This window comes from Petaurus breviceps, unplaced genomic scaffold (assembly GCF_028583685.1).
Source record: "Petaurus breviceps papuanus isolate PSGF00001 unplaced genomic scaffold, PetGlider_PUasm1.0 110, whole genome shotgun sequence".
Lineage (NCBI taxonomy): Eukaryota > Metazoa > Chordata > Mammalia > Diprotodontia > Petauridae > Petaurus > Petaurus breviceps.
Window position 1 is genome coordinate 1,009,649 of NW_027185597.1, and position 8,692 is coordinate 1,018,340.

The following is an 8,692-nucleotide window of genomic DNA, read 5'->3' on the forward strand; positions in this document are numbered from 1 at the left end:
AATCTGAAAATTTGACATTTCTTATCTATTTATTTTTTATCTGTGTGAATAGTTAGGCCAAAATTCTTTGGCACGAGCATAGATCTCTTCTGGAAAGTTTTGATTGTATTCAGATTACTGATTCAAGGATGCTAATTAAAGAATTACTACATCAGTAAGGAGTTGTTTCCTATCTGGTTAAAATATAATCAAATTCATTTTTTTAGCAATATTATGCAGTATTTACCATCCCCAATGCTTACTAATTCTTTTCTTGAAGACAGTATCCAAGGTCTATGAACATGTAGATTCTGTGTAGTCTGCCAGTCTTTGGCCTCTCTCATTCATTATTTCTGATGGATATTTTCCAATATATTTCTTACCTTGGTGATCAGTCTCTCTGTATTTAGCTAGGTTGGACCTTAGAAAGAGGACTTGGTCTATTGCCAGCACTCTACTTGACTTCTTATCAATATGTTAGAAAATGCTATGGTAACTTCCAGAGCTCAAAGTCCCCTCTCTATCATCTTGAGGTGTCAACATAGAACTTTTGCATATTATATTTGCATATTTGCAATTATTTACTATTCCTTGAGAGTTATAACATAAATATAAATAACCTTGTTTAATGACATTTATTAATATCAAGTGATGAGTAAAGAAGGAAGATACACATTCATAAAACTTGTTGATAACTGTCATGGAGGACATCTAACAAAGAGTTGGAGTCAGACTTGGATACTTATAGATAGTAAAATCTTTCAGATCCAATTATATCTCTTTGCATATGTGTATGTGTTGATTACATTAAACCTTCTACATAAAATTTATAATCACTCAAAGGAGTTTGTTTTAAGCAATCACAAGGAAAAACCCAATGGTAAAGGATGTATTTTGTCTGGATGGTGATTTGTAGTCATATGGACTGTCTAAAAAATGGTCCAACATATTTATAGCTATATCTGTATTTCTATCTATCAATCGATCTATCTGTTTATCTTTGATAGAAACCACAATTTGACAATGAGATGGGTACAGAATTGCAAAGGAAAAGGAAAGCAGGTTCAATTGCCTTTGGAAAATTGCAGAGACAGTTTAATTAGATTCTTCCTAAAACAATGGACTTTTCTTTTTAATACCAATTTTTGATCAATGATGTTATGTGGTAGTAAGACACAATGCTGAAATGGCTAAAGAAGTACTAAAATTTCCAAAGAAGTGAATCTGAGAATTTGATACTAACTCAAAGGGCCCATTGTAGACCTGAATATGTGATGCAAGTTGATTCATTTCAATTCAATTCAGCAAGGTTTTATGAAATACTTATTATGTATCAGGTACAAGTGTTGCAATTACAAAACCAAGGGAACAATTGCTTAAATGCTCATATTGTGCATTAAACAGTAGAGAAAGAAAGGCAAACATCCTGGTCCTATCTCTTAGGGAGCTCACATTCTAACTGGGGAAAACAATGAGCAAACAACTATGTACATATAAGGAGGTCATTTCAGGGTGAAGACACTGTGGTGAAGGGAGAACCAGGAAGCCCCCATGTAGAAAGCAGGATTTACTCTGAGTCTTGGAGGCGGCCAGAGAAACCAGGAGACAAAGATGAGGAGGGAAACCATTCCAGGCAGGGTAGACAGCCTGTAAAACGGTACCAAGCTTGTAGATGGAGTGTTGAGGAAAACAAGATCAGTGCTCAGTTGCAGAATACTTGGAGGCGAGAAATAAGCAACAACACTGGAAAGGTAGGAAGGTGCTAGGTTGTGAAGGGCTTTAGAAGTCAAACAAATGATTTTATATGTGATCCTGGTAGCAATAGGGAGCAACTGAAATTTCCTGAGTTTGTGTGTGTGTGTAACATGATCAGACAGACCTGTGTGTTAGACGGATCAGTCTGACACGTGAGTGAAAGACAGACTACAGTAGGGAGAGATCTGAGGCAGAGAGATCAACCAGAAGTACAGGTGTGAGATGATGAGGACCTCCCTTAGGGAGAAAGCTGTGTAAGGTAAAATTTAAACTGTCTCTCTCCTCAAGGAACTTACTTTCTACTGGGCAGAAGAAATTATATGGGAGAAGCAACATAAAAAGTATCATGTAAGAAATTTGTGATCGAAAAAGAAGATGGATTAGTCATGAGATGAGGGATAACTGGCAGACAACCTGTTTGCTCCACTGGTACCCTCTTGATCCCAAGAGAAGCCAAGGAAGACCCCAAGCACTCTGGATGGACCCCATGTGTTAAGCTGCTGGAAGGACATAGACAAGATACATGTAGAAAGGATGGGGCATGGATGGGTTGCAATGTGCCTCCCTGGAAGAAGCCCAAAGATTCCCTCATCATCTTTGCCTCCTGGCTTCCTTTGACTCAGATCAAATCCCGCTTTCTATAGGAGGCCTTCCTGGTTCTCTTCCATTTAATGGAGTAAAGGAGGACCTCTAGTGTCTGCACAGTCTTCAACAACACAAGGTCATGGCTGCGTTACTGGGATATCAGGCTATGTTTTTTTTGGCAATGTTAATGAATATTAAAAGCAAAAGCATTAAATAAAAATGCTGACAAACTGAACACAGCAATATATTTAAAATATTCATTAAGCTCAAGTAAGATTTATATCAGGAATACAAGTATGGTTTTCTCATTAGAAAAATAATCAGCATAATAATTTATATCAATAATAAAAAATACAAAATCATTAATAATATCAATTGATACATTAAAAAGCCTGAAAAATACAATATCTGCTTTTGGTAAGATACCAAAAAGCATACAAATAGAAAGAATTTTTCCCCAATATGGTAAAACATGTCTGAAACTAAGAGTTAGCATTTTATGTAGTCATGAAACATTATAGGCAGTCTCATTAAAAATAGAGCTATGAAGAATTGCTGTCCACTCTCACCATTAGTATTCAATATAATTATGTAAGTGTAAAAAGGAAAGAAGGTATTAAGTAATTCTAGGCAAAAGAGGGTAAAATATGTGCTTGTAGAAGATATAAAGGCATGTTTAGAAAATCTGAGAAATTCAATTAAAAATCATCTGAGATCCTAAATGACAAACGAGATAGAAGAGTGTAAAATATTTCTTTGAAATAATGAAATATAAGATATGCCTACAAAACCTTCTGTATCTCTGTGCATCACGAAGAGAAACAAGGAGAAGCTGATGTAAAGAATGCCATTTTCAGTTTGATAAATAAATGTCACATACTTAAAAATCAGGGAATTCTGAAGAGGGTCTTGCCCTATTCTGAATTCAAATTATACATTAAAAAGGGATACTGATATAAAATGCTAGCACAAAAGGGGTAACAATAAAAAATATTGCCATTATATAAAATGAAAGGAAAAATGGAACAAGGGAACAGGACACAGAACAATGGAACAACAGGAACAGAATTAGAATAAAAGGCATACACACAGTAGACCAGTTGTAAGGCAAACCTAGGATTATAAATCATCAGATAGAGAAATCATTATTCAGTAAAAGGTATTGGAAAAATTATATAATAACATGATGAAGTGTAAGATTGAGCCATATTTCATATCATATTAAAAATTAATTCCAAGTTTGTGAATGCGGAAAGTATAAAAATTAGAAGAGAAAATTATAATACATTTGTCACAATTGTAGAGAGGAATGGTTTTTAACCTATTGAATAAATGGGCAGAATTTTAGGAGACAAAGTAAATGTATTTGATAACAAAAACAGAACATTTTTCCACAATAAAAAGCAATGCACCAAAAATAAAAAGAGACAGCACAACTTTTTTTCAGGAAAAAAATCTAATAGAAACCTGATATTTGAAATCGACAGTTACAAGAGCAATGTCCATTATCCACTAGATAAATGGTTGTAGGCTGGAAAAACTCAACTGGTCCAATCCTTCCATTTTACTGATGAGGAAAGTAAGACTTGGGTTGCTGATGTGACTTTCCCAGGTCCTAGATAGCAGCCAGGATTTGAACCCAATATTTCTAGATTCTAAATCTAGAGTGATTTCTATTAAATCACTTTTCCAAAGAATATAAACAAGCATATATTTAGGAGATAAATATAAGCATTCAATAATCATGTGAAATAATGATCAGACCCTCTAAAATCAAAGAAATGTAAAAGAAACCCTAAAGGATTACCATAAACCTATCAAACTGGCAGAATTGTAATGAACAACAAAGTCAGTTTTTGTGAGAAAAACAGTTACTATGAGACTACTGTAGAGCTGTGAATTAAATTAATTTCATTTCAGGAAATACTTATTAAGAACCTGCTTTATGCAAAGCACTGAGAATACAAAGACAATGCAGTCTTTTGGAAAGTAATATGACAATACACAATGAGTTACCAAGCTCCTTGTACCCCTTAACTTAGTGACCCCTCTACTTACTAGTCCTCTATCCTGAAGGGGTTGTTAGAGGGGAGAAAGGGGAAGAAATCTGTCTCCACAAAATATTCACAAATACTAATTTGCAATAGCAAAAGAAAAAAAAAAGAAATGGAAGTACCTCTGAGTCTGAAAATTGGGAAATGACTAAACAAATTTTGTAGTATTACTACAATATAATAACACTGCATTATGGAAAATGATCATAGAGGTAGAATTGGATGGGACTTTAAAGATCATCTAATCTAACTCCCTCATTTTTCATGTGATAAAACTGAGTCACAGAAAGATTAAATCATTTGACCAAAGTAATGCATGCATTCAGTGAAGCCTATTTCTAACTCAGGTCATCTAATGACAAACCTAACATTTTTTCTGCTATGCAATGTTTCCCTTCATTGAGGTGTCTTCCTAATAAAGTGTTGAAAAAAGCAATTATGGTCTGAGATCTGAATACTTTAAGACCCAAAAATGGTACCGCTGGACAAATGATGCCCTAAAACTGGAAGGCCCCCATCATGTGTGTGTATGCTGATTATTTTTCTAATGAAAAAGCATACTTATATTCGTGATATAAATATATATATTTATCTCTATGTCCATATCTATATCTGTGTCTGTATATCAGTTACACACATATACGTTATATGAGATCTCAGACAAAAACTGCATTGATTTCTCCTACATACTTTGAGAAAGAGTCAAATATGTCCCATGGCATTCTCTGCTGACTTTCTGGACACTCAGAGTCAAAATAAAAAATAATGCATCAGAGCAGTATCACAAGTCTTAGCCTTTCCCCTCAAAGCACTTTAAATGAATACTAGCTATGTGAACATGGGTGTCTTTTATGCCCTTATTGCTTCAAGAAACTCTCTATAAGTTACAGATGAGTTGTAGATATGCATTAGCAAAAGGAGTTTCCACACTAGAAATTCCCTGGAATGATGAAATCACAGTTCTGGACTCCTCCCACTCCATGATAAGAAATTGCAACTATTAAAGAAAATAACTAAGTAAAAAAATTATGAAATGATGCAGACTCAAAAAGGAGAATCTTAAGACATTCTATGATTTAAAAAAATCAGATAACATTTACACAAGAATAAGAGATTAGGATTGATATTAGCAAATAATTTTTTTGACTTAGAAATGATTTTATTAATAAAGATGTTGAAATGTGGGGATAACAATTTAAGTACAAAGCTTTTTTGATCTCAGTAATCATCACACTAAAACAGTAGCAGATTTGGTAGTCTTATTCACAACTACAATAATAGTTTATAAAGCATTTAATTAATATTTCCTCTGCCTCCTTTTAACTGGGTCACACCTCTTTACTGGGGTCTGATGACCCTGGACCCTTGTTCTCAAAGTCTGAGGTTGAAGCCTAACTCATCTGAAAGGCTTAGGTTGACTGCTGCTAGCATCTATAGAGGAGGTGGACAAAAGATATTGGTTGGTAGAAGGAAGACCAAAGTCATCAGATTCCTTAATAGGCTCTTCCTTCTACTGACTATCAATTTCTAGTCCAACTTCTGAACTAATTCCTTCAGGTTCTGTCTCCACAAATACTTCATATCTGTTATCATCTGTCCCTCTTTCTGTAGTTCTGGATAAACTGCCAATATTGTTACCACGGGAACAGGCTGAGAGGTGTGTGCTCAAAAGCATCATTGGCAGTAGTTTGGGTAAATACAGTCACTGGAGCTATAACTTGTATGGGAGTAGTAGGAATACTTTGGTCACCATATTCATCATGTACTAGAAGAAGGTGTTTCATATATCTCTAAACTCTCTTGAAATGCAAGATGACCAAGATCAGAGTGGCTAGACTTGTTTGTGGAATATCTTCAGGGGATCCAAACTTGAACCTAGGAACACTAGCAACCAGAGGTGAATAAATTGATCCTGCAAATCCATCTGTATGATGTGGTACCACCAGATTTGGGGTACTTGGCACAGTTTTGTCCTCCTCATCAAAAAATGCTTCTGCATGCTACCTATCCCAAGAGTCAGTTGAAGCCCTCATCCAACTGTCTTTGTATCATCTGGATTCTCCAGACTGGTGGTCTCACCTCCTGAAGAAGTCCATGGATGTTTAGTTATGGGGGACATGGGTAAGGTAGTCTTTGGGGTGACTGAGGTACTCGAGTACCCTATCTTTCAGATGCTGATGATGGTAGTTGTTCTCTAGAATTCTCATGGGGCAGAACCTCCTTTACCACTATTCTGGCTACTTCCACCTCCTGTACTTTGCTCCATTTGGGGACCTGGATCAGTACCATCACCACCCTCAGTATCATCAATTTCACATCCAACATTGCCATATGCACTACCAGTGCCTTCATTACTGTCTTCACCTTCATCTCCCATCCCTGTGTCTTCTTCTTCTTCCCCTCCTCCTCCTTCTCCTTCTTCTTTTCTTCTTCTTCTCCTTCTTCATCATCATCATCATCATCTTCCCCCTCATCCTCATAGTCCTTTTCACCATCATTTTGATCACCATCATTGTCTTCATCATCACTGTTTAGCACAATAACATCATCACCTTTGGACTGGGCATCCTGGCAAGAGGTTGTAGTCTTCTGCTGATCTGACTACATGGATCCAAGATCAATTTGAAGGTACTGAGAGGTTCCTTCACTGTCCTCCATAGGAGTATAATCTCCCTGAGTGACTCCTCCAACAGAATCTTGTGAATCCTGATTTATACACTCCCCATCAGTGCTATTTTCTACCATAACTTCCTCCTCAGGTCCCAGAGGGGGTATGCTTTTCAATTTCTTTGAGAGGCATATCTATTGTTTCACCAGAGACTTGCTCTGATGTCTCTATGGCACTATCGCCTTCCTCTTCATGTGCATATTTAGGCAAAGATGACCATGGAGTAGCTGAAAATGTACCAAATACTGCTGTCAAAGTGGAAGGTCTTTTAATCAGTGAACTTTGGACAACTTCTACAATGCTGGGGGACGGTTCTTGGCTAGCAGGCTCACTCTGAGGATGACTTTGACGAGTGGGCTGCACAAAGGCTGTAGCCTGTGTTTGTTGCTGAACAGTTAAAATAGACTGAGAGATAGAGGGCTGGACATTGGGAGTGGTGGAATGAATGTGCTTCCAAAAACTAGAACATGATCCATAGGTCCTTCTGATTGCATAACTTCTTGAGATTCCTGTGCCGTGGGTATCACTGTAGCTTTTGGAATAGTTGCTGAATTTGTAATTGTTGCAGGTGTGACCATTGGTGGGATACAAGCTCTAGGTGTTGACTTATTCCCAACTATGGCAACAGTTATTACTTTGCTTGGAGTAGAGAGACAACTCTTGGTGGAGCTGATGTTCTAGCAACTCCTCTTTCATCTGAAGCCAGCCTTGTTTTGAGCGTGATCTGTCTTTGTTGTTCAGGGACCTTGCTAGTGGTGTCCTGAGGCTCAGCTCTTTGCTGAAGTTATCTTTCTTGTTCCCTGAGTTCCCATTCCAAGCAGTTAATTCGACCTTCATATTGTGATTTGAGTCGTCATACACCCATCCAACTCATCCTTCTGTTAATCTAACGCACCATTTCTTTGTTTAAGTTCTTCATTTTCTTTAGTTAGTTGACCTTTGACACCAGCTAAGTGTGCCAGCTTTGCTTTGGCTGCGACAAGAGCCTTTCTCATTTTGTCTTCCTTCTCAGTCATATGTTGCTGCAGCTGCTCCTTCTGTGTGGTTCTGTCTTGAAGATACTGATGAAGATGTGAGAGTTGAGACTATTATCTATTTCTGAAAATTTCTAGCTTCAGCCTGTTTTTCAAATACTGTCTTTTGAAGGTACCCTATTTGATTCTTTACAGATCTTGTTTTTAATTCAGCTTGGTTCAGTTTCTTTGAGCTCTTGCACTTTGTGGACAGATACTTGTATTTCAGTAGTTCTCTAAGAAGACTGAGAAGTCTCCCTTACCTTATCATGTTGTGCCTTAAGCTCTTAAGCAAATAAAATATTATTTTTTAAAAAGTTAAATATACATGCTTTTGATAAATTTCAAATAATTAGGCTTAAATATGATTTAGTTTGGGGTATATTTATTTGAATGTTTTTAATGATATTTCCTAAATTTATAATTACATGTTACTTTAAAGAACATTTATCAACTCAAGTTCTAATGGTCAGAATGTCTAGAGAAAGTAATTTCTTAGCAATTGGGTTTCTTTCTTGCTTCCTTCCTGACATTCCAGACTTTTCCACTTCTGTCCAGTAGCCTTCTTACCCTAGAGACTCTTTTAACCACTGTAATGCGAATGTAAATTTTAAAGATCTTCCCTGCCCCTAGGCTAA

The 8,692-nt window shown here is 36.5% G+C and overlaps 1 pseudogene; it reads right to left on the bottom strand.

The window, feature by feature from the left end:
• Positions 1–5,666: 5,666 nt before the first annotated feature.
• The window catches only part of LOC138156833 (nucleoprotein TPR pseudogene), a 6,837-nt pseudogene continuing 3,811 nt past the window's right edge, over positions 5,667–8,692 (bottom strand).